Source organism: Chrysochloris asiatica, unplaced genomic scaffold (assembly GCF_000296735.1).
Source record: "Chrysochloris asiatica unplaced genomic scaffold, ChrAsi1.0 scaffold00100, whole genome shotgun sequence".
NCBI classification, from domain to species: Eukaryota; Metazoa; Chordata; class Mammalia; order Afrosoricida; family Chrysochloridae; genus Chrysochloris; species Chrysochloris asiatica.
This window is the reverse complement of record NW_006408618.1, coordinates 11478995-11505744: the sequence shown is the minus strand read 5'-3', so window position 1 is coordinate 11505744 and position 26750 is coordinate 11478995. Positions and strand designations below refer to the sequence as shown.

The window sequence follows — 26750 nt, the reverse complement described above, 5'->3', positions numbered from 1 at the left end:
GTTGGTTCCGACTCATAGTGACCCTGAAGAGTAGCTGGTTAGCTTGAACCACCAACCTTGCAGTTCAAATCAACCTTATATGTTGTTGTTGTTGATAAGTACTGTAGAGTCGGTTCTGACTCAGAGATAGTGACCCTGCACAGGGTTTCCGAGGCTATAAATCTTTACAGCAGCAGAATGCCTCATCTTTCTCCTGTGGTAGTTTCGAACTGTTGACCTTGAGGTTGGCAGCCCAGCTCGTAGCCACATTACCAGAGCTCCTTCAACCTTATATAGTATATTGTATGTATTTCATTATAATTTTAGCTTGCATTTTAGGTGGAGTTCTTTTAATATAAGGCTTTATAAAAATAACAAGAAAGGTACGTTGAGAATAATTTGGCATATTTAATTGTCCTATGTGGCACTGTGGTGTTAATGTGCGGGACTGCAAGGCCAGTTTGAACCTCAAGGTCGGTGGTTCAACCTCACCAGCTGCTTATTGGAAACCTTATACAGGGTCACTATGAGTCAGAACTGACTGTACTGCATTTAGCAGCAGCAACAATTGTCCTAAGACAGTTTTAGCCATTTATGGTTAAAAATAGTTACATACATTAAAACAGCACATATAAGAAATGAGTATATTTATTATTTGTGCTATTTACAAAGAACTGTGATAGGTTTAAAGCAGAAATAATTTTGAGACCCTAATAAATCTGAAGTCCTGGTGTGGCACTGTGGGATAAGCACTGTACTGTTAATCAAAAGGTCGGCAGTTCAAACCCACCACCCACTCCTCGGAAACCCTATACAGGGTCACTATCACTTTCAATAGCACTTAACAGCAACAACAATAAACCCGAAAGAAGCAAACCCATTTCCATCTAGTCAAATCTGACTCAGAGAGAGCCTATAGTACTGTCCCATAGGGTTTCCAAGCTGTAATCTTTACAGAAGCACACTGCCATATCTTTCTCCCTTGGTACACCTGGTAGCTTCAAGCTGTCAACTTGTTGGTCAGTAGCTGAATGCTAATAAAGCATTTTGCCGCCAGAGCACCTTGAGGCCCCAATAATACAAGGTAGTATATTGTACTTATTCTGTGTCTATACGTAATTGCCAGATTCTAGTACTTCTGAATATATGCGTATACCTAAAAGCAACCCATTGCTGTTGAGTCAATTCCAACTCACAGAGACCTTACAGGACAAAGTAGAACTGTCCCAGAGGTCTTCCAAGATTAGAAATCAATACAGAAGCTGAGTGCCACATTTTTTTCCTGTGTAGCAGCTAGTGGTTTCAAACCACTGACCTTTTGGTTAGCAGCTGAGCCACTGTTCCAGCAGGTCTACTGAATCTATAAACCATAAACACCAAGCACACTGCCATTCTAACTCATAGTGACCTAAAATAGGTTTCTGTGACTATATTTTCATGGACAGATAGCATCATCTTTCTTCCACAGAGCAGCTGGTGGGTTTGAACCACTGACTTTGTGGTTAGCAGCCCAACCCCTAATCCATAGCACCACCAGGGATTTTTTCTGAATATATAGGTAAGTAACATACAGTTTTATTTTCTTTTTATATAATACCAACATTTTGATAGCATTTGTCTAGCACTTAGGTAAATTATAGGCATTCTTTCCTGCCTCACAAAGGTCACTTTGAAATAATCCTTAAATACCGTCTCACTCTATACAGATAGAAAAGCTAGATGTAGAGACCTTGTGGGGAGGGAGGGTAGAAAACCAGTAAAACTAAGGCCAGAAAGTGGAAGCAAATATTTTTGTACTGGTAGTCTGGGGATCATGAATCATCAATTCGTGGATAGGAATCATTCATTGTACAGCTGGACCTCATGGAAACAGGAGTTGATGAGCCATTAAAAATTAAAATTGCCTTCTCCATATTTCTCTTTCAAAGACTCCAAGGTTTTGGCATCTTTTTTGGTCTGTACATCTGTTCAGTTTTCCTCTCTTCCAGCTGGCTTTCTCAGTTTCAGTTTTTATATGGATTATAATAGCTGCTCAGTGCTTCTGTATCATGACAACTCTCAATATATTCTTTTGGCATTTATCCCTTATGCTAAACGGTTCAGTCTTTCTCTTTTAACATCTAAATCATTTATTTATCATGCGGGCAATACGTTTACATTGTTCAAAATCTTCAAATTCCCAAATCCCCAAATCCTACCACCTCTCTTCCCCTAGTCACCTAGATTTTGGTGATCCAAACTTACAGTTTCTTGTGTGTACTTCTAGAGGTATATTATATTTATATTCATAAATGTATGTATGTAAGTCAGTATTCAACCTTTTATTTTAAAGACCATTGGGAGCATAATACATATACTGTTTTCATATATAGTAAGTTTATAATATACATAAAATACATATAGATTATATTTTGCTTTCTCTTTTAAATTTTATTTTGCTGATGTTGAGAATATACACAGCAAAACATACACTAATTCAGTTGTTTTAAGTGTCCAATTCAATGACATTGACTGGAGTTTGTGAGTTGTGCAGCCATTCGCACCCTCCCTCCCTCATTAACTTAAACTCACTATTCAGCCTCCCCTCCCAAGATTCCTGCCTAATCTTTTGAGTTCCTGTTGCTACTTTGATCCTATATAGATAATTCTTAAAAGGGCATAATGCTGAAGGCAGACCTTTTTTACTAGTTAAGCTAAACTATTGTTCTCTTTTAAGGATGACTTCAGGGGACATTTTTAGTTTGAGGTTTAAAGATTATCTCAAGAGTTCATCTACCCTCCATGGCTCCTGAAAGTCTAGAGTCCATTGGAATATGAAATTCTGTTCTTAATTTCCCCCTTTTTGATCAAGATTCTTCTATGGAATCTTAGATAAACATGTTCAGTAATGGTAGCTGAGCATCATGTAGCTCTTCAGGTCTCATGACAAGAAAGTCAGTTATTGATGGAGGTAATTAGTGATGCATTCCATAGTCTCTTCCTCAGCTTGACTCTCTGTCCTCTGTTGTTGTTGTTAAGTGCCATTGAGTGAGTTCACCGTGACCCACTGTGTATAGGGTAATCTTGGTCAGTACTTATTCTATAGTCACACCAAGACTCCATTTTTATTCTAGGTGCACAGAGGCCAGTTGTTATGCCTTGGATGACTTATTGCAAGCTTTGAAGACCCCGCCACTATGCAGTGATCTAGGAAGTAAAACAGAAGCACTAAACATGTTAATAGGCCAGTTAACTGAGATGTACCTTGAAATCATGACCTTAACCCTGCAAACCAAAGAATCAAATCCCATTAGGTTTTTGGTTATACACAGTAGGAGAAGCACTGGACCACATGGTCCGTTTGAACTGAAAGGTTGGCAGTTCAAACTCACCATCTGCTCCTCAGAAACATTACTATGAGTTGGAACAGACTCCATGGTACTTAACAACAACTGTAGCTCTGGTGGTGCAGTGAGCTAAGCATTGGGCTGTTAACTGAACGATTGGTTCAGACCCACTAGCCTCTCTGAAGGAGAAAGATGAGGCTCTCTGCCCCTGTAAAGATTTATAGTCTTAGGAACCCTGTGGAACAGTTTTACTCTGCCCTTATAGGGTTGTTGGAATCTTGGTTTGGTGCTATGGGTTAATGAGCTGCACTGCAAGGTTGATTTGAACCGCAAGGCTGGCGATTCAAAGTCACTAGCCGCTCCTCGGATACTCTTTATCAGGGTCACTGTGAGTCAGAACCAACTTGACCTCACTTACAACATCAACAAAGGGTTGTTATAAGTTATAATCGACTGGATGGCAAGAGGGTTTATAAGCATCGTAAGCAGCTACTTTTTTTTTTAGTCATTGTAAATATATCTATCCCACAACTTGTGCCAATTCAACTTTTTCCAGTTGTATGATTATCAACATTAATTGCAGTTAGCAGTTGTACAGCCCTACCTTTAATGCAATTTTCCCATTACTGTTAAACCCCCATATTCCTCCTCCTTCCCATCCCTGATAACCACTGAAACTTGCTTACTCCCTCCCTTCCCCCCCTCCCACTAAATTTACCATGGAGCTTCTTTCATGTTGCTAAATAAATAACTTTCCTTCAGTTTTTTAAAAATGACTACATAGTGTTTTATTGTATGAGATGCATTATATAATTAGGCTGCCGTAAGATTCCTGGTGTGGCCTGTAGCATCAGCACTGGACTGTGAATCACAAAGGTCGGCAGTTCAAACCCACCAGTTGCTCCTCGGAAACGGTGTATAGGATCACTATGAGTTAGAGCCAACTTGATGGCACTTAACAACAACAGCTATTAGGTATAAGGAGCCCTGGTGGCATAGTGGATTATGTGTTGGGCTTCTAACTACAAGGTCAGCAGTTTGAATCCACCAGCTGCTCTGCAGGAGAAAGATGAGGCTTTCTGCTCCTGTAACAATTTATAGCCTTGGAAACCTATATAAGGCTGTGATGAGTCAGAAGGCGTCTTGGTGTGGTGCTATAGGATCTGCACTGGACTGTTAACCACAAGGTGGAGGTTCTAACCCACCAGCTGCTCCTTGGAAACCCTATACAGGGTGACTATGAGTCAGAATTTACTTGATGGCACTTAAAAAATGAATTCACAGCACACAACCACCACCACCACCACGGTGTCATTGTTAAGTGCTGTTGAGTTGGTTCCAATTCATAACAATCCAATATAGGGTTTTTGAGGAGCAGTTGGTAGGTTTGAACCATAGATCTTGTGGTTAGCAGTCCAGTGCTCATCCCACAGTGCCTCACCAGGACTCCGTAGCTATAGAATAAATGCTTTGGTTTGGAATTGCTGACAGAAGGTTATTTCAAATGGGTATTTGAAAAAACACTTATTGAATAAATTATCTTTTACCCACCTTTTTGTATACTAAACTCTTGTATCTAATTTTGTTTCTGGACTTTCTGTTCTGTTCTCTTGATTTGCCTGTCTAATTATATGCCAGTTTCACACTGTTTTAATTATTACATTTGTATACTAGCATGGTGATTAGTTTTTTTTTTTTAGCTAAACTCCTTAGATTTGACTTTTATCTTCATCACTTCCTTACCTCTGTGACCTCAGGCAATGTACTTAACTCAGTGTCCTTATTTGTAAAATGGAGTTGCCTTGAGTCTGAATCTACTCAGTGTTCAACTAAGTTTGTTGTTGTTATGTGACATGGAGTCGGTTCTGACTCATAGCAATCCTGTACAGGGTTTCCGAGGCTGTAAATTTTTACGGGAGCAGAAAGCCTCATCTTTCTCACGCAGAATGGCTGGTAGTTTTGAACTGCTGACCCTGAGGTTAGCAGCCCAATTCATAACCACTATGTCAGTAGGAATATAAGGACTTAATGAGTTAATTTAAATTGCATAGGACCGAGGTTGGCATGTAGTAAGTGCTTATAATAATGATGTGGGGGTGTTATCTAACTTCCTGTAACTTCACATGGGGAAGGAGAATCAAAAATTGCAACTCAAGGCTGATGTATATGACCTCCTTTTTTTTTTTTTAAACCAATTCTGATCTTTATGGGTGCATAGCCTCATCTTTCTCCTGTGGGTTTGAACCGCTCACCCTGTGGTTAGCAACTTAATGCTTATCTCACAGCATCACCAGACCTCATAGTTTATAAAAGTGGCCACACAGAACATACTCACAATTACAGGGTTTATTAGTTTGCAAGTTACAATTCAGGATTGAAAGGACTCAGGACAGCCTCTTCTCAACCGTGCCCCAGGTACACCTCTACAAAGCTCTGTCAGTTCTGTCAATTAAGATCCAGAGATACCCATCTCTACCAGTAAGCCTCATCTTAAAGGTGTTCAACTCTGGCTTCTTGCCCACAGTCACTCAGCTTTCTCACTCTCTGGTTCAGAAGCTCACTGCGCCATCTCTTGCTGGTCTCCTGGTTCTGCTGCTTCTGTTACTGCTGCTTCTCTGCCACTGCTTCTTGCTGTCTTACAGTTTCCGGTGTCACAGCTCTGTGTCTCCTGGATTGAGGAGGCTCAGCATAGGGGATCTTGGGTACAAAGGATATACTCCACTCCTGGCTCTTCTTTCTTGATGGTAGTAAGATTGTCTTCCCAGCCTCTCTTGCTGTTAAGTGCCTTTGAGTCGGTTCCAACCCATAGTGGCCCTGTATAGGGTTTCCAAGGAGTGGTTGGTGAGCTTGAACCACCAACCTTGCAGTTCAAACCAACTTTGCAGTCCAGTGCATTGGCCCACAGTGCCACACCAGGACTCCTCCCTACCTCTAGGATGGTGCCTTTTAAGCTTAGCAGGATGGCAAAACTGACAGATACTCACTTCAGGGTTCCATATACCTTATTTTCATAGACCCACTTCCACAAGGGTGTTTGCACCTTATTTACTTTATTAGAAAGCTATCCAGTTCCCTTGCTGAGCTACAAGCACCTTACATTTGCATAGTCCTGGGGTGGCGCTGTGGAATCAGCACTGGACTGTTAACCACAAGATCAGCAGTTGAAACCCACCAGTTGCTCCTTGAAAACCCTATGCAAGGCTACTATGAGTTGGAACTGTCTCCGTGGCACTTAACAACAATAACCTGGTTATCTGGTGGAAGTTACAAAGACTATAACTAGAAGGGTCATAGTAAGTAATTCATAGTACTGCAGTGCGGCATGAGTATCAGCCATTTCTTGTATTGCTGCTATCCTTTGGGGGCTATTCTGTCTTCATTGATGCTCTTTTTAAAATATTCCAATTTATATTCTTATTTTGTTTTTATATTAACTTAAGAATCCTTTGGTTTGTCTGTCATGCCAAACCATGTTGTTAGGTATATGAGTCAGTTCTGACTCATAATAACCCTATCCACAGCAGAACCAAACACTGCCCGATCCTCTGCTATTCTTAAAATTGAGCCCATTGCTGCCACCGCTGTGTCAGTCCAACTCCTTGGGGGATCTTCTTTTTTTTCCCTGACCCTCCACTTTACCAAGTATGATGTCCTTCTTCAAGGACTGTTCTCTCCTGATAACATGTCAGATGTATGGGAGACAGAGTCTCTCCATCCTGGCTTCTGAGGATCATTCTGGCTATACTCCTTCCAACATAGATTTGTTTATTCTTTTGGAAGTTCATGGTACTTTGAAGATTCTTCACCAGTACCATAATCCAAATGCATCAGTTCTTCTGTAGTCTTTCTTACTGTCTAACTAGGCAAGATAGGTTATTTTCAACAACACTAACTACACAGCCTCTACATTTCAGTGGATTGACACACCAAAACCTGTTATCACTCACACTATATGTCCAGTATGATAGGGGGTATGGGAGGAATGGGTGGGAGGGAACCAGGCAAGCAGAGTCTTATACCATCATTCTAGAATTCTGGCAATTGCCATTGCACTGTGAAAGAGAGTGGTGAATCTAGTACTAGTGGAAACTTCTAAAACCAGAAGGCACATATAGCACTTCCTCATATTTCATTGGCCAGAACACTCAGATGGCTCCACCTAATATCAAGGGAATGAGGAAGGTACAGGTTTACTAAGTGCCTGAGAGAGAACCTGGAAATATTTCATGGAGTACAGTAATGAGACCATAGTCTCCCCTGCTGGTTGCTAAGTATTTGGGTTGCTCTTAATGTTGTATACAACACCCTCTTTTGAGAGGATACCTAAATTTCTGACTAGTCATGACATTGAGCTCAGTCTAGAGTCTCTGAGTGATTTTTGAATTTGTCAGATTCAGAAACGGTTCTTCTTGATCCAAATAGAATGAAATGGGTAAGTTATCAGTTGATTGTTTTAAAAACATATGGTAGTTTTTTAGTATTTGTGGTGGGGGGTTGAAGTGGAGATGTAAAAGGACCTTCCACTTTTATTAAATTTACAGCCTTGGAAGATGGCCCTAACGATGGGCTTCTGAAAGGCTGCAACCGTGACCACCCAGGGAATAGTTCTGCTCTTCACACATGGGGTTGTTATGAGTTGGAATTGACTTGACAACAACGGTTTATGTTTACAATAGAAAGTTGAAAAAAAAAAGTGACTTACATTTATATTACCTGATTTTTTTTTTTTTTTTCACAGTGAGCAGGTATATATTGGGTAGAAAGAAAAATTTTTTTTCAAGTTTTTAATTGTGAATTGAGTGATAGTTTACATGGGAGAACATTGATTTTACTGCAATGATAAAAATCTCTGTGCATCATCATTCAACAGTATTTGCTTCTATTCCCTCTGTTTTGATTTTTTTTTGGGGGGGGGCGGGGGGAGGCGGAGATGTTCACGAAAACACTCAGGAATATACAATCATTTAAACAACCAAAGGGCACATTCTGCCTACCTCTGGCTGCCAGCACACAGCCTTTCTCTTACCCTGAGTCTAGAGTCCTCAGCTGCTCTGTCTCTCCATGTCCTCTTCTCTGCCTCCATCTTTGGTGTCGCTGCTTTTCTGGATAGGGTCCCACATTCCACTTATGCTCTTCTCCCTTGATGGTCCTAGGGTTCTCTGTTCCTGGACTGTAAGATCACCTGCTCCCCCCTTTATATTACGAAACTTCTACCTTTACGGTTGTGACGGTCGCCATTTACTCATGACTCAGTTATTCACTATTGAATCATAAGACTCTCATCCCCTTCTCTTGTGACAAGATCCATCTAGAAAAGATGAAAACTATTCAGTGGGGATTCTACCTTCCCCTGCGCACTTCGAAAGTAAACTCCCTCTTGGAAACTTCTAAGCCAGTCACTTTGTTCCTTTATAGTCCCCCTCACTTTAGGTAGTCAGTGTCTAAGTTGCCTGTCCTTGTGTACAGAGGGAATAGGATTGATACTTGATGTGAAGACTCCTTCCCTCTCAGTTGGTATTTCGAGCTACTACTACATCCATTAAGGAGTCCTGGTGTGGCACTGTGGGTTAATGTGTCAGATTGCAAAGTCATTTGAACTGCAATGTCGGTGGTTCAAGCTCACCATCTGCACCTTGGAAACCCTACACAGGGTCACTATAGGTCAGAATCAACTCGACAGCACTTAACAACAACTACAACAACAAATATCCATTAAGTATATGTCAAGTTCATCAAATTGTAGCAATGTACACTTGTTTCCTTTATCAAAAATTTTTTTTTATCTTCCTCTAGTTGGCCCAAGAGTCCTGGTGTGGTGCTGTGGGTTATTGCGCCAGACTGCAAAGCCATTTGAACTGCAAGGTCGGTGGTTCAAGCTCACCAGTCACTCCTCGGAAATCTTATACAGGGTCGCTATGGGTCGGAACCGACTCGACGGCACTTAACGACAACAGTTGGCTCGGGATCGGGCAGTGTTTCATTCTGCTGTGCATAAGGTTGCTATTGGTTGGTACCGACTTGATGGCAACTGACAACAAATTGAGTCCTGATCATCAAGCCATTGAAGCTAGGTCAAATGAGTACTATCTACAAGTTTGGGTATTCTTGTGCATCTCCCCTTCATATCAGCTGGCTGCTTTGCTCTCAGCTCTAGCCCTCTGTGGCTGTGTCCTTGTCCATGGTCTTATGAGTCGCCAGGTCTTACCACACTTCAGACAACCAGCCCTTCCCCCTTCTCTCTCTCATCTCCAAGTCAGTGGGAGGCTATGGAACGTGGTCAAACTCAGCCCATATCTTCATTGTTGTCTTTCCCCCACTTCCACTCACCAGCTGACTAATGTGGTCACCAGCCAGCTTACATGCTTGCTTATTTGTTCCCTTTGAATTTCAGTCTTGGAGGGGAGTTTGTCCTGAAGGGACTTGATTGCTTACCTTGATGGCTCTCTGGTGAACAACCTGTGTGTTCTTTTAGTAGCCAATCAGACTGCCATTTTTGTTTTGGATTTTTCCTGCTGGTCTTTCTTTCGAGAAGTATCTTTATCTTGCTCTAGCTGTTTCAGGCTGGTCTGCTTGTCCTCTCAAGTGCGAATGTCCCACCTCAGAAGGTTCTGGATGGGGCTCAAGATTCCACCTAAGGTAATATACACTACAAAGGCTCTGCAAGAAGCTTATTTCACTGGGCAAGAGAACCCCTTTTAGGTATTCCAATCAGTTATAGGCTGTAGATGGACTTAAAGGCTTTCTGTAATCATGTTTTCCGATATCCCTTTCTATCCCACTCAAGTGTCTATTTTACAATAGTAGGCAAGGGAAACTAGTATTCTTAGATCGTCAAGCATCTTAACATTACTTCCCTTCTTTTACTCGTTCAGACTATGCCTCAATTCTTGTATCACAGAGCCCTGTTGTTCCAAGGTTGAGCATGCATCACTATTTACCTCTGTCCCTTTTAGCCCACACAACCCTGCCTCAATGTTCCTCTATGTACCTTGTTCTTCCCTCCCTCTGTCCCTTCTTGTATATTGTCCTTACCAACACCCGAACTATAATGTGTCTGTCTCCTACCCTCTGCTCTGCCATCCCTTCCTTCCCACCCCTAGTAGCCAACGAAGATACATTTTTTTTCCCTTTTAGTATGGCGCACACCTTTCCTTAATTGCAGTGGTACAAGCAGGTGTCCTCATCTTATAATTCTTTCATTTTTGAATAAGGAAATGAAAAAATTTAATTTTTAAAATTACAAATGTACTGTGTCACATTATAGGAAAACAGAACATAAGAATAGTAAAGCAAAACAAGCCCAAAATGAACTTTCCTACTTGGAGAGAAAAGCATTAAAGTTTTAGTGTGTATTCTTTGAAACCCTCTTTCTGGGTTTGTATCATATAAAAGCATGCATACAGAGGGTTTTGGGTTATCTTTTCAATTTATATACTTTGAACATTCTAAAATGCGTACATTATTAAATATCTAATACTTTCATTTTACTTTTTTTTGTTGTTATTACTGTTTCCTCATCTAGATTAAGTTCCTTGAAAACTTAATTCCATTCTGATGAGCTCATAGTAAGGTTATGTAAAGATAGAACATAGATGTATAGAAGTGATTTAAAGGAAAAAAGCAGAAAACATTTCAGCAATTATTTTAGGACACAGCTTAATTATTAATTTACTTGCAGGCCAGCATTGCTTAATTTGCCAGTATAACTGACAATTTATTCATATATAGATATTTAAAGACCTTTCCTGTTTTTAAAAGTCAAGTAAAGTATTAGTGTAATGCTAATATTTTATGTGACCCTGTGACCTGAACATACTTAGTCTAAGGCATTGTTAATTCTACTGAAGACAAAAATGTGGAGGAGGACAGCAAGGTTATGTTCTATTCCCTTTAAAATGTCATGAGTTGTTCCATTTCTTTCAAGAAGGAAGCGTGGGTTTACTGTCTAGTTTTTAGATGGTTCTTTCTAAAAGACTAGCACTCCCACAGTGCTAACAACTAACTTGTACATATACATGTACGTACATACTGGTACTATGTAGACATTTCAATGGATCAATGAGGCTCACCAGTACCAACAGCTATCAGTTACATTATAGTGCAAATGACCACAGTATCTATTCGATTGCATCCAATGATATTTTTCCCACTATGCTAAGTGATTTTTTTCTCAAATATATCCTACCTAAGGATTATTGTTGTTAATTGCCGTTGAATCAGTTCTGACTCATAGTGACCCTGTATAGGGTTTCAGAGGCTGTAAATAAATATTTGTGGAAGTAGAATGCCTCATGTTTCTCCCATGCAGTGACTGGTAGATCCAAACTGCTGACCTTGAAGTTAGCAGCCCAGCTTAAGCAAAGTGACTGGTGGACTCAAACCACCAACCCTGTAGTTTGTAGTCCAGTGTTTATCCTGCAGTGTTACTGCACTACTGAATTAATTTACCCCTCGCATAGTGCATTTAGGACTTTCGGTGTGGCGCTGTAGGATCAACACTAGACTTCGAACCACAAGGTTGGCAGTTCAAACCCAACAGCTTGTTGTTGTCAGGTGCCATCGAGTCAGAATCGACTCATAGCTACCCCATGCACAGCAGAACGAAACAATGTCCAATCCTGGGCCAACCTCACTACCGCTGCCACACTTGACGCCATCAGTGATGCCACCTGGCCAATCCATCTCATTGGGGGTCTTCCTCTTTTTCTCTGACCCTCCATCTTACCCAGCATGACATCCTTCTCCAGCGACTGTTCCCTCCTGACAATATGTCCAAAGTATGAGAGACGAAGCTTAGCCATGCTGGCCTCCAAGGAGCACTCAGGCTGCACTTCTTCCAAAACCGATCTGTTGGTTCTTTTGGCAGTCCATGGCAGTCCAACACCACAACTCAAAGGCATCAATTCTTCTACGATCATCCTTATTCACTGTCCAGCTTTTGCATCCATATGAGGTTATTGAAAATACCATGGCTTGGGTCAGGCGCACCTTAGTACTCAAGCTAACATCTCTGCTCTTCAACACTTTAAAAAGTTCCTGTGCAGCAGATTTGCCCAGTGCAATACGTCATCTGATCTCTTGACTACTGCTTCCGTGAGTGTTGATAGTTGATCCAAGAAGAATGAAGTCCTTGACAACTTCAATCTTTTCTCCGTTTATAAGAATGTTGTTTATTGGTCCCGTGGTGAGGATTTTTGTTTTCTTGACATTGACATGTAATCCATACCGAAGGCTGTGCGCTTTGATCTTCATCAGTAAATGTTTCAAGTCCTCTTCATTTTCAGCAAGCAAGGTTGTATCATCTGCATATTGCAGGTTGTTAATGAGTCTTCCTCCAATCCTGACGCCACGTTTTTCCTCATAGAACCCAGCTTCTCGTATTATTTGCTAAGCATACAGGTTGAATAAGTATGGTGAAAGAACACAACCTTGTCGCACACCTTTCCCAATTTTAAAACTTTCAGTGTTCCTATGCTCTGTTTGAACAACTGCTTCTTGGTCCAGGTACAGATTCCTCAGAAGTACAATTAAGTGTTCTGGAATACTCATACTTCTCAATTGTGCCCATAGCTTGTCATGATCCACACAATCAAAAGCCTTTGCGTAGTCAATAAAGCACAGGTAAACATCTTTCTGATATTCTCTGCTTTCAGCCAAGATCCATCAGACATCAACAATGATATCTCTCGTTGCCCGGACTCTTCTGAATCCAGCTTAAACCGCTAGAAGTTCTCTGTCAATGTATGATTGTAGCCGTTTCTGTAGTGCCTTTAGTAAAACTTTACTCACTTGAGATATCAAAGAGATTGTCCAATGATTTCCCATTCTGTTGGGTCACCTCTCTTTGGAATGGGCACAAATATGGATCTCTTCCATTCAGTCGGCCAGATAGTTGTCTTCCAAATTTCTTGGCAGAGGTGAGCAAGTGCCTCTCTCACTTTCTTGAAAGATTTCAATTTTTATTCCATCAGTTCCTGGTACCTTGTTCTTTGCCACTTTTTTCAATGTACTTTGGACTTCCTCCCTGAGTATCATTGGCTCTTGTTCATATGGTACCTCTTGAACATTAACCATTTCCTTTTGATACGATGATTCTGTGTATTCCTTCCATCTTCTCTTGATGCATTCTGCATCATTCAATAATTTGCCCACAGAAATCTTTCAATAATGAAAGTTGAGGCTTGAATTTTTTCTTCAGTTTCCCCAGCTTGAGAAATGCTGACCGTGTTCTTCCCTTTTGGTTTTCTAGTTCCAAATCTTTGCATAATTTATTATAGTACCTGGTTTTATCTTCTTGAGCTGATCTTTGAAATTTTCTGTTCAGCTCTTGGACCTCCTCCAAGCAGTTCCTTGGAAACCCTATACAGGGTCTCTGTGAGTTGGAACCAACTTGATGGCACTTAACAAGAACAACATAGTGCGTTTAGTCCTAGAACACTTTATAGTTTGTTAAAAGTTTTTAAAAAGTTAGGTGTAAGTAGACAGTACATTTCAAAAAATTTCTTATGAATAGAAATTTTAGTTCAAATAAGAGAAACTGGGAATACATTTTGGATAGAAACAGTTGACTAAAACAACAAAAAAAATGCTATTCCTAAAGGAAGTATCTCAGTTATGCACAGCATAGTTAACATAGCAGGCTTGAGACTGCTATCCTTAGAAATGCCTGCCTGCAAGGTTGGCCCTTGACTGGTGTCTGGGAATTTAGATTTCGGAAGGATTCCCACTATTCCCAGAACTTGTAACTGTGACTCACTGTGTCTAAACTGTACAGTGTGGCTTATGCTGAACACCTACTTTCCTTTTGGGAGTATGGGATTTTGACACGCTTGGCAGAGGGTGCCTATGTGATCAGACACCAATGAAACCCTTGGGTGCAGAGTCTTTAATGAAGTCTTGTAGACAGTATTTCACACAAGTCACAGTTCTTTGCTGGAGGGAATTAAAACACATCCTGTGTGACTCCACTGGGAGAGAACTCTTAAGAGCTCATGTCTGGACTTTGCTCCCTTTGCTTTTCCCCTTACTAATTTTGCTTTGTATCCTTTCACTATAATAAATCATAGCTGTCAATACTAGTATGTACAGGGTCCTGTGACTCTTTCTAGCATATTATCTAACCTGAATGTGGTTTTGACACTTCCCCAGCCCCCACCCCCATACAACAGTGGATCATTTAAATGTATAACTGGAATCCACCATATCCATAAAAAGCCTCTGCATGGACAGATCCAATGGGTAGTTGTCATTTTTGTTTTATGTTGTGGTATTAGGGTAGGAGACCTAATAAGTGAGACTAACTCTAGGTTTTGATTTTTAAGAAAGAAAGAAAGTGAGTTTGCAACTGAGATGTTTCTTTCTAGGGTTCTGTCTTTATGAAATGGTCGTGATGTCAAATGTCTGCTTTAGTTTTGTGCTTTATAGAAATATATTATTCTGAAATAAGAACTGGAAGTAAGACAATATAAGTATGATTCAGGAACACACTCTCATGTCGAAAGTTCATGGGTTTTGAAGTGAGGCAAATTTACATTAAAATTTGGGCTTATTAACTGTGATTGAACTTATTTCCTCAGTAAAATGAGGGTCCTAGTACCTACTGTAAAGGATGGTTTGAGAATTTAAGGAGATAATGTATTTAAAGTTTGTACCACTGCTCCTACTACATTAATGATACACAAATGATAGTATGCATTTTCTGTCCTTAAAGATGTAGAGAAATTGGAAATGTTTAAAGGGGAAAAACGAGGTAAGATGGAGTTTGTGGTTTTTCTTCTCTGTAGTGGCTTGATTTGTAGGAAGATTGGTGAGAAGAAAAATTAAGTTTTAGAAAATGGAATTTAAATTTTATTCCCGCAGTCACCTAGTGAAATTCTTGACAGTTTAAGAATTAATATTATCTTAAGTACAAAGTCAAGAAGGTCATAATAAGGGAGGTATAGAAACTTGGATTTTCTATAGCTTTATGATGAAGTTGTTGTGAATTAGTTGACATCTATGTGTTACTAAGAAACTGAATTAAATGTATTCAACCTCTGTGCACTCATGAATACTTCAACTTATAATGGGACAATTTGGACTAATTTATGGGTATGATATTCTTTTAGAATTCTTAGAATCAGTTTTTGGAAAAGATGTTAGTAGCTGTTAAGTAACTTCTTACTTATAGCAATCCTATGTACAACAGAGTAAAACACTGCCAGATCATGTGTCATCCGTCATCCTCACAGTTGTTCCTTCCTATGTTTGATCTCTTTGTTGCAGCTACTGTGTCAGTCCATAACATTGAAGAATTTCTGTTTTTGTTGCTTTGACTCTTTACTTTACTGCAAGTATAATGTCTGTCTCCAGGGACTGATCCTTCCTGATGACATGCCCAAAGTATGTAAGATGAGGTCTTACTGTCCTAACTTCTAAGACCCATTCTGACGTACTTCTTGCCAAACAGATTTGTTAGTTCTTCTGGCAATCCATGATATATATTCAATACCATTTACCAACCTCAATTCAAATGTAAAAGATCTTCTCCAGGCATCCTTCTTCACAGTCCAGCTTTCACATGCATATGAGACTACTGAAAATGCCATGACTTGGGTTGGTGTACCTTAGTCCTCAAGGTGACATATTTGCTCTTTAACACTTTAAAGAAATATTTTGCAGCAGACTTGCCCAATGCAATGTATCATTTGATTTTGTGACTGCTGCTTCCATGGGTGCCAATTGTGGATTCAAGCACAATGAATTCCTCGACATATTACCCCTAATCCTAAGGCAGAAGTGAGCCCTGGTGTGGCACTGTAGAATAAGCTTTGGACTGGTCAGCGCAAGTTTGACAGTTCAAACCCACTAACTACTATCAGAAACCCTACACAGAGTTGATATGAATCGGAACTGACTTGACAGCACACAACAACAAGGAAGAAGTAATTATTGTCCATTTTTGTGCCCAGGTTTCTGAGTCAATCTTAAGTAATTATGGGAAGCCACAGCAGTGATGAAGCCTAGAATTTCTCTAAGGTTGAACTGGGTGGCCTTCAGTCCTTCCTGGACAATGCTTTTCTATAGGCTTCTCATCATGAATCTAAACCTCACATAGCACCTTCTTCAATTGCTGGGCTGCCCAGTGTCACAAGTATGGAGGCAGTAGTTGTATGCCATATAAATAAAAGCAAATCAAGGATCAAGTGCTGCAATTTCCCTGTGTGTCACACATTTGGAAGACAAAGTAGTTGAACTCTAGGTAATTTTCTACATCTTGGAAGGTGACTGCTCAAATACATCTCTTTCTTCAGCTGCCTTTTGTTTAATAAGGAACTTTGTGTTCTGGTCACTGTCTTGACCCCAGACTGGGTCGAAGGACGTAGTATCTTGAGCCACAAGATGATATATTTGGTACAGCCCAAGTGTCCAAAGTTCTTGACCTGCATGACTTTGGGAAGAGTGGTTCTATTGAAACAATCTTCAGGAGTAGGTGTGCTGTAATCTCGCTTGTATACTTCATCCTTATCCATAAAGAAAGCATCCCAGTGATAGTACTTCTGTAAGAACTCATATTTGCTCTTTGTTGGTAATGGCATTTCCATTTGTCTGCAGCTCAGCTCTCCTCCCTTCCTCAGTGAAATCTCACATGTGTTCAGTTTCTGTTTTCTCTTTCTCAAATATTTCATTATCTTCTCCATTTTCATCATCAGTATTGAGTGCATTCAGTTCAGATAGGGCCAGCTGTTCTCTTCCAGCTCCTTCTTGGTATCCTCGTCTATGGTCTTGAGTGTGTTCTTGTGCCTCTCTTCAGCCATGAGTTTTGCTTCCTGCTCCAGCTCCTCTGTTTTGATCCTTTAGCCTCACTTCCTTGGATTGTTACTTTATCCTTCTTTTAGATGAAAACTGATTAAAGGCAAGGCTCCATTTCCTCTTTACTGTCTGTGTCCTCATACTCAGACTCTGATTTTCAATCATCCCTAGAATGCCCTTCATCCTTCACCTCCATGACTTCAAATCTAATTTATTCTTACCTGTGCTTCATGCATCATCCCATGATGCCATTCAGTTTCCTCATCATCAGTTTTCTACTCTTCTTCACTGCTGTCCTCTTGTTCCATGTGCCAAGCATGAATAATTTTCTCCTACCATTTCAGGTTCCTCTCTTTTTCAGTTTCAAGCCAATCTCTCTTTACTAATTCTTCACTAATACAGTTACTACTAATACACAGCAGACGGGGATCATAGATGAATTTTCCTCTTGTTCCCTAGTCTCTGCTTCTTGTTCTTTGACTTTCTTAATGAACTGAAATTCTGTATGCTCATCTGAGGACTCCATAAGGGCATAGGCTGGCCTCTTCCCTGACATAGCATTTTTTTGTTTTGTTTTGTTTTTTTAATTAAATGTTTTTATTTTGCATTGAGTGAAAGTTTACAGGGCACATCATCAGCTTTACATTCCACCATTCATATAGCTTGTTTCATTACATTGATTATTATCCCCTCCATATATCATCAGTTTACAGTGTTTCCCTCTATCCTCTTTAGCTTTTTTTTTTTTTTTTTTGGATTGGGGGCGACTTGCCTTTTTGGAATTTACAGTCTCGGCTTTTAGGGAAGGTTTTTACATTTGTCTGTGGATATCCAGGGCTCATGTATGAGATTACTAACAAGCATTACTGAATAATCAGATGAGGGACAGTTTGCTATGTCTACTAGGTGGCTAGAGTCTGATCCTCAGAGCCTATGGTTTGGACGGTCAACAACACTTGGGCCCACAGGGGCTTGGCCTCCTGACCAGGTATGCACTGTCTGCATCTGAATCCTCCTTATTTATTGATTGTTTAAGGGACGCTGCCTGTCTTAGGCGGTCAGTGCGAATTCCTCAGTCTTACCAATCATTGAGACTCATTGCAGCATGGCAATGGCTGTGTCTTAAGTACCACGTGATCCTTACCCGTCTCTGGCCACACGTCCAGCATAAATAGCCGCCATCTGAGGAAGGCAGGGAGGGAGGAGATCGGCTGGGGACCCCATGCGCCAGACGTTGCCGGCCCACCACCTGCTCTAAGGTGACCAAGCAGGATCACTATGCTGAGGTTCAATCAAGTTCTTAGGGGATCTAACTCTCTAGCAGGGGTAGCAAATTAGTAGCCACTCAGTGTTCACTTTGAGAATTACTTATATCATAAATTTGAGCATGTAGCTGATGAATATCCACAGACAAGTGTATATTGTTCCACAACCTCCTAAAATGCTGTTGGATTAAGTTCCAATCAATTTCTGGGTTACTGAAAGATAACACAAATCTACTTATACCTTGAGTAACCTTAGCTGGGAGTGTAGTCTGGATATATTGGGTCTTATTTCCCTTAAGCGATCTTCCTTTCTCTAAAGCATTTAGTCTGTTTTGTGAACCTTTGTCTATTTACTCTTGGATCATATGAGCAAGACTAATATCCCTATACATTTGATTTACCTGACATAGCATTTTAACTTCACCTTTTTCCATGGCATTCTCAGGTTTGTTGTTGTGAACTGGGATGGCCCCAGCCTATAGAATGAATAGGCAGTTGTTTCACAAGTGCACTTGGGACCAACATGCATATTGATGGCAGTGGTGGGGACTCCTTAAAGTTGACTTACTCCAAAAGTGATCATCAATAGCATCAATGAGCATAAATAATTCTTTTCCACCTTGATCTACTGGACACAGCTACCGGACTAATAGAAGTACCTACATGACAAAATTATTTAAAGAGGTTATATTTGAAACATTAGGAATAATCATATTATATCAATAAATAAAATTGTTTCCGTCTTGCAGTACCTCCATTGAATTCAGGGTGAAAGGTTTTAAAGGAATTTACAAAAATCAATGTTAACTTTATTTTCTGACCATGGGGGCAGAGGGAAGGATACTTTCTGGGTAAGGTTTTAAGTGAAGTTGTTAACATTAAAGATTTGATAAAGCTTAACTTACTAAGGATAAAATAATAATAATAAAAAACTCTTCCTCACCAGTCCACTAGGGGATACTCCAGTACTGAGGCAGAAAATCTAGTTGTCACTATAGTTTAAAAATTATCTCCCACTTAGTAAAGTTATTGCTTTCCTGCTCACTTACATGGAATAAAAAGTATGCTTTGGGGGCTGGTTTGGGCTACTAATTTGACCATAATGTTCACTTCTGGGAAGAATTTGCTGCATTTTTTAAGTGCAGGGATTTAGAATGTAATTCTTTTGCCATTCTGTTGGTGTTGCCTCAAACTGACTTCCTTGAGCACTTTTGAAAAACTGGTCATTGTATTTTTCTTCCTTCTTGTTGTTAAGTGCTAGTGAGTCGATCCTGACTCACAGCAATCTTGTACAGGGTTTCCAAGAACAGCTGGTGGGTTTGAACTGTTGACCTTGTGGTTTGCAGTCCAGTGCTGATCCTACAGTGCTATACCAGGAATTTTTTTCTTCCTTAGTACAGGAAAATAATGGTTCTCATTTATTTTGCCAGTTGTGTTCTAACTTGGAAGGTCAGAAAAGCTGATATTTGGTTTGGGTTTGTAATAATTTTCTCTGTTGTATCAGTATGCTATCCTAAATATTTATCTTGGAAAGTATGAAATATGACCTTAGATACTCACAAAGCAGAAGATAATTTTTGCTGCTGTCAAAGGTAGTCAACAGAGTTTAGTATTACATTCATTTCTTTCTCATAATTAAAGTATGATACAATGCAATGTGACTCAGTGCTTCAAAGAAAAATGTCAAAAAAGTTGTGTCAATTTTTATAGTAGAGGAAAATAATTTAGGCTCTTGTTTTTGTTAGGAAAAGAATATCAGACTTAATGTGTTGTTTTGTTAAGTGCTGTGGACTTTGATCTAACTCACAGTGACCCTGTGTAGGGTTCCAAGTCTTTAAATCTTTTCAGGAGCAGAAAAGAAAGCCTCATCTTTCTCCCATGGAGAGGTTGGCATGTTTGAACTGTGGATCTTGAGGTTCACAGTCCAGTGCTTATCATATGGAGCCACCATATTTTATTTAAGTAGTTTCTTTTTAAAAAATTCTCTGGTATTTGAGTGTATATCTTTTCTGCTAGTTCCTACTCATAGTGACCCTGTATAGGGTTTCTGAAGAGTGGCTGGTAGGTTTGAACCACTGATCTTGTAGTTCAAAGTGACCTTGAGGTCCAGTGCATTATTGCATAGTGCCACACCAAGGACTCCAAAACTTTGTTTGTGTGTGTGTCACGTAGATAATAAAAGCTAAGTGAATTATCAGATTTAACTAATCAATTCTGATTTCTGCTATTTATAGGTAAAACAAATGAGAAAACTTAAGCGTGCCGTTATGATAACATTATTTGTAAAATAGTCAGACAGTGGGGACAAGAATAATACAAGAACAAGTACATTTGTTTAGTGAAAAGTAATTCAGGAGTAACAATTTGTTTTAATTAGACTGTGTGATAATTTTATAGGATAATACACACATAACAGTTTTGGGTGGAAGGGTTACATTTTACATTTTGATGTGGCATTTTTTTGTTTTGTTTTTTTGAGGTTTATCTTTCTCTATCTAGGGAAATGGGGGAAGGTCTTGAAAGTGCTTGTGATAACAGTGCCTTTCAGTTGTGTGTTTGGAAAAGGAAAATAAATAGCATGACCAAGATACCAGCTGTATGTACCTCGTATGTACCAGGTCAGTTTTCCTAACTAGTTCTGTAACTACTGAGTGTATTTAAGTTCTTCTTTGTTGTATACAATGAGTAATCAAGAAGTGAAATTATAACTGGTTTATATTTTGGTACATTTTGGTTGTAGGGGTAAGGCAAAATGTTACAGAGCTAGCACAGTGCTCTTCCACTTCTAGAATTTATTTGCAGTAAAATGTATTTTATGTAAAGTAAGAAAAGAAAAACAAAACAGACTATTTATAGTGCTTTTGCTAAATTGGTTAATTTTTATATGGCCGTTTTCAATTGTCACATTTCTGCCATAAATTCTAGTGAGGAACTAATTGGTTTTTATCTCAATGAACACTTAATCAACAGTTTCTTAGTAATAATGGGGAAACTCTGTGATTTATAATATATTAATAGAGATTATTCAACAATGATGGGGAACTATGTGTATAAAGTAGTTTCTTATGGGAAGATTAAGCTTATTGTGTTAGTTATATCTAGTGCTGTTGTAACAAAAAATACCCCAAGTAGACACCTTAAACAAACAGCAACTAATTTTCTTGCTATTTTGCTGGCTAGAACTTTGACTTCAGGGCACCAGCTCTAGGGAAAGACTCTTTCTGCTCTGGGGGAAAATCTTTGCCTCATGTCATATACAAGGGGACTTCAAAAAGTTGGTGGAGAAATTCCATTATCTTTTAGTTCCATTTTCCACCAACTTGTTTGAAATGTTAAGTTTTGACATTGTAAGATCATCAGCACAGGACTTCGAACTAGAAGGTCGGCAGTTCAAACCCACCAGCTGCTCCTTTGAAAGACTATACAGGTCACTGAGTCAGAATCGACTCAGTGGCAGTTAAGTAACAACAACATAGCAACAGTATGTTTTCCCCATTCCTGCATTTGTGTTTCATCTGTGCTGAAAGTAATTGGTTTAAGACTTCTGGTGTGGTGCTGGGGGTTAATGTGCTGGACTGAAGAATGGGTTTGAACCACAAGGTGGGTGGTTCAAGCTCACTAGTTGCCCCTCATAAACTCTATACAGGACCATTATGGGTGGGAACTGACTCAGTGGCACTTAACAGCAACAACAAAACACTGATATAGCCTCATTAACATAGCAAAGAAAACCCTATCCCCAAAAGGTTTACATCTATAGGTATAGGAATAAGGATTTACAACACATTTTTTTTTGGGGGGGGAGTACAATTCATCTCATAACACTTGTCATACTTTTGTATAACAACTAATAGTTTAATATAGAAGAATTGGGAAACACCTAAGCAAATAGCATTTTATGAATTTGAAAATGTAGATATGTCTATAGAAATATAATTTTATCACTTGCAGAGCTGGTTTAAGGCAGTGGTTATTTTTTCTAATTGGTTTTATAATTCTCATCCTTTGTGATATGAAATAAAGTCTTGGGAATACCTTCAGGGTTAATATTGGCTCACGAAGGATTTCATCACTGTCATCATGCTGGGTTTTCCTCTTTGAAAATGACCTTCTTCATGTTAGTTGAGAGGAACACTCTTTTCAAGAGAACTGGGAGTGATTTCCTGCTTTAATGTGGGCTAGCTATGATTAAGCGGGGTCACCATAAGTCAAAATCAACTTTACGGCAACTGGTTGGCTGTGATTAGGCTGGAGATTGGCTAGCTGCTTTTCCTTTTCCCTTCCCAGCCCTCTTACCACCAACCCCCGTTCCCAGGGCTAGGTCTTTAAGTTCTGAATATACTGAAGCATATCCTGGAATATTCTTTGTTATTATTTTTGGTGACAAAATTTCTGATAACAATGTTCTTGACACACAGTCCCAAAATTAGTTAGTAAAGGCATTGTTGTGTATACTGTATGATGACTGTATTGTCCCTCTAGAAATGAACGAATGGATGTAACTTAACAACTTCCTAGTAGCAAGATGATTACTACTTGATGATAAAAGGGAGCACAGTGGTTCTGTAGGGTAAGCACTGGACTGCAAACCTTAGGGTCCATGTATCTACTTACCAAGCACTCTAGAGAAAGATGAGGCTTTCTTCTCCTGAAAAGATTTGCAGCTTCGGAATGTCTATACAGGGTTACAATGAGTCGGACTTGACTTGACAATACTTAACAACAACAACAATGATAAAATAGTAAAGGAGCATTTAAGAAAAGACTAGTTAACTCCTCCTGGGAGAAAGGCCAGGCTGTCTTTTGTTATAAAGGTTTATAGTGTCAGAAATCCTGAGGAGCAGTTCTACTCTGTCCTGTAGGTCATTGAGTGGGAATTCATTTGATGGCAGTGTGTTGGGTTATTTAACTCTTTGAGTGCTGAGAAATTCCCAAAGAATCAAATTAAAACACCCAGAACAACATGTAGAATTTCATATTTTTGCCATTAATTTTCTATGTTTTGCAAGTGTTAGTATTGAACTGGGAAGTTACTGTGATCCAAACATCATTGTTATTATTAAATTTTATTTAATTTAGAGAGTTATTACATATAGTTCAAAATTTAAGAGTTTTCTGTTTAATCTCCCCTTCTGTATCTTTCAGCCAGGTCTCTTCCTTAAGACAATCAATATTCCCAATTTAAATACATTTTAACATTTATTATTTAAAGTACTTTTTTGGGCATGCATGAATAATTAAAGTTGACAACATGGTTTTTAGAGTCAGACACTTTAAATTTCATTTATTCAAGTTATCATTGAGCACCTGCTAGGGACTTTCTTGGCTCTGGAACTACAATAGTGAACAAATCAAAATCCCTCCCGTCATGGAGATTATATTGAGGTGGGTGGAGACACACTAATAGCTATTTATTATATCATGTGGTGATGATTTCTAGAAAGAAAAATAAAACTGGGCAAAGGAACTGAGAGCAGAGGTTCTGTTTTAGGTAGGCTGGTCAGAGAGAGCCTTTAGTTGGGTAATATTTGAGCAGAAAATAGAATGATCCCTGTATGAGACTTGTGACTTCTAGGAGAAAAGCATTCTAGGGAGAGGAACATAAGGGCAAACTTTTGGAGATGAGAATATGTTTAAAGGTAAGAGTGACAGCAGAGAGACTAGTCATAAGCCTAAGATAGCCAGATTTCAGTAAAACCTGCAAAAGACGGAACCTGGAAAGGCAGAGAAACCTGTCAGAGAAGGGAAACGCAAATATTTCCCAGGAGATAAGTTAGAAAAGAGTAGTAAGACTGCATCCTGTCAAAGGAGGAAAACTTGTGAGGTCCAGGAAAACAAGGCGATCCTGTGGCGTTCCGGCTCTCACATGTTTCACTGTTTACATGCTATACTAGGTAGAGTGAACTTTATCAAATTTTTTGCTAGGCATTATTTCTCTCCCCGACTACCAACCAAATTTGACTTTTACTCTTGAAGAATGAGGGTAAGAAATATAAGTGAATTCATAATTACATATTTTTAAATGTTAAATTTAGGACTTACAGTGAGTCTCTGTAATGATTTAAATTTGTTTCTATCCCCAAGTATCATGTGTATTTTGAAGAATATGGTAAGACTCCCAAAAGGAACTCCAATACCATTTGTAAGATATTGTATATAATTAATTCTTTTCTTAGGCCTTCTGTAAAAGGCTGTGTTGCAAAGTTTTGACAAATTAAACATTGTGTGTGACTTTTTCCTCCAATTTGACTAGATGACGTTTAGAATTTGAAACTGTTTTTGTTTCTTCAGTGGGTATCAAAGTGTTACAAGTATTTTTAAAGGCAAAATTCTTAGACTTTACTGTATGCAGGCTGCTAGGGATGAAAGTAAGTGGAATATAAAATTTAAACTCTTAGAATGATTGAATAACGTACGTACCTGAATTTGTTAGCAAACCCACTATGTCTGATATGGTCGAAAGAAGTTACAACACAGGAAATAAATTTGAAAAGTAAGGATTTTAAAACATTTAATATCCAAGTTAGGTGAATAGAGGTACTTTAAATTAAAAAAAATGAGTCCGGTGCATTAACCCACAGCGCCACACCAGGACCATATACACACTCAAAAACAATGCAGAAAATGAATTATAAAGCAATAACTGTATTAATATTGTACATTCATATAGTTAGTTATAGCCAAGAAGGACATGGATAATTTACTCTTAAGTTTTATGAATTTGTTCTTGTTATCTAGGCTTTCTAAAATATTATTTATAAAGAAGTTATTAAGAGTTTTAAGTTGATGGTTTAGAAGACAATTAAAAATTACTTTTTACTTAAATTTACAGAAGGCACATGCAAGGAAAACAGATTTTCCTGTGTGTTCTTATTAATACAGGGTCTTAATGCATTTTCATGTTTTTGTTTTGTAATGAAGAGGCAGTTTGACTTTGTAGGATATCTGGTTTGTGGAGTATTTTAGGACATTCATAGCTAATTTTTTGATGCACTAGTAATTGGAAAAAGAATGTTTTTAGTAGCATTTAATTTGTATATTGGCTTAAATAAATTGAATGGAACAACTTTAAAACTAGTTTTTAAAAAAGTTAAATAACTATCCCTGAAATCTTGTTGACACCATAATTTAGCAAACCAGTTTCTTACATATTTGTAGAAACAAGTTTTGTTAATTTCTAATGAGAATATTTACAGCTTCCAAAACTCAGGTAATGAGGTTATTAATATTATCAATCAGTGTTGAACTCTAAAGCAGCATATTGGCATTATTGAAGTTGTTAAGTGTTAAGTAGCATTGAGTTGACTCTAGGTCATTGTAACTTTGTATAGGGTTTCCAAGGCTTTAAATCTAGAAGGAGCAGAAAGCCTCATTTTTCTCCTGTGGATCTTGTGGTTTTCAGTCCATGGCTTATTGTATGGAGCCACCATGCTCCCCTGTTGGCATATAAATTAGTATAAATGATTCCAGCCAACAAAGTGTGTGTGTGGAGGGAATTAAAGCTGCTTATAACCCAAATTGTGTTTTTTGTGTAAGAGTTGTGAAAGAAATTGCATTCTCAGAGTTTGATGCTAATTAGCATCAACCAGCTATACTGATGGTTGGTTATAAATAAAAAATTGGTAGGAAAGTTATAACCACTATTGACAAAGGAAAGACTACCTTACTCCTTTAGCAGTTAGCATCTGTGTCTTTAAGGTGTTGCACCCACAGCATTTTTCCTGATGATGCATTTTGATCAATAACAGTCTAAGTATTATACACTGTGTTCCTTAATCAGGCATATCCAATTTGAGTTTTGAAAATGCATTGTATAGGCAACACCTGTGCCTGACTCACGTAGCTGATTGATTGTAACTGAAAAGGACATTATAAAAATTAGTTGCAATTATTAGTAAATACATTAAGTAAATACAGCCCCATAGTTTCCAATAAAAATACTACATAACAAACAAGCAATCAAAAAAGAAACCCTGAAACTTAAGGAATTATATACTTGTTATGTAGTAAATAGATTTAATGAGAGAGTGGTCATATTTCACATCAGGAAGTGTTATTCATCCAATTCAAGCTAGTAGTCTTGATGGTTTAAGAATTTAGACATCCTGTTTGCTTATTTTTCAGATATCTTCCCTTTCTCTTCCCTAAACATTTTGATGGAATATAATATATTTTTGTATGGAGACCTGGTAGTACAAGATTAAATCCTCAACTGCTAACCAAAGATTGTCACTCACCCAGCGGCTCAGTGGGAAGGAAAGCCTGGCAGTCTGTTTCTCTAAAGAGTACAGCCAAGCACCTGCTATGGGGAAGCTCTACTCTAGGCCGCAGAACCAACAACAAACAACAAAGGGTTTCTGCAATATAATAACACTTTAAAATTATTATT

The 26750-nt window shown here is 38.8% G+C and overlaps 1 protein-coding gene and 1 pseudogene across 4 annotated transcripts in view; one reads left to right on the top strand and one right to left on the bottom strand.

The window, feature by feature from the left end:
* Positions 1-26750, top strand: part of ABL2 (c-abl oncogene 2, non-receptor tyrosine kinase) — a 185335-nt gene that overhangs the window by 24337 nt on the left and 134248 nt on the right. The gene's annotated exons all lie outside the window — the stretch shown is intronic.
* The window catches only part of LOC102816499, a 28810-nt pseudogene continuing 19030 nt past the window's right edge, over positions 16971-26750 (bottom strand).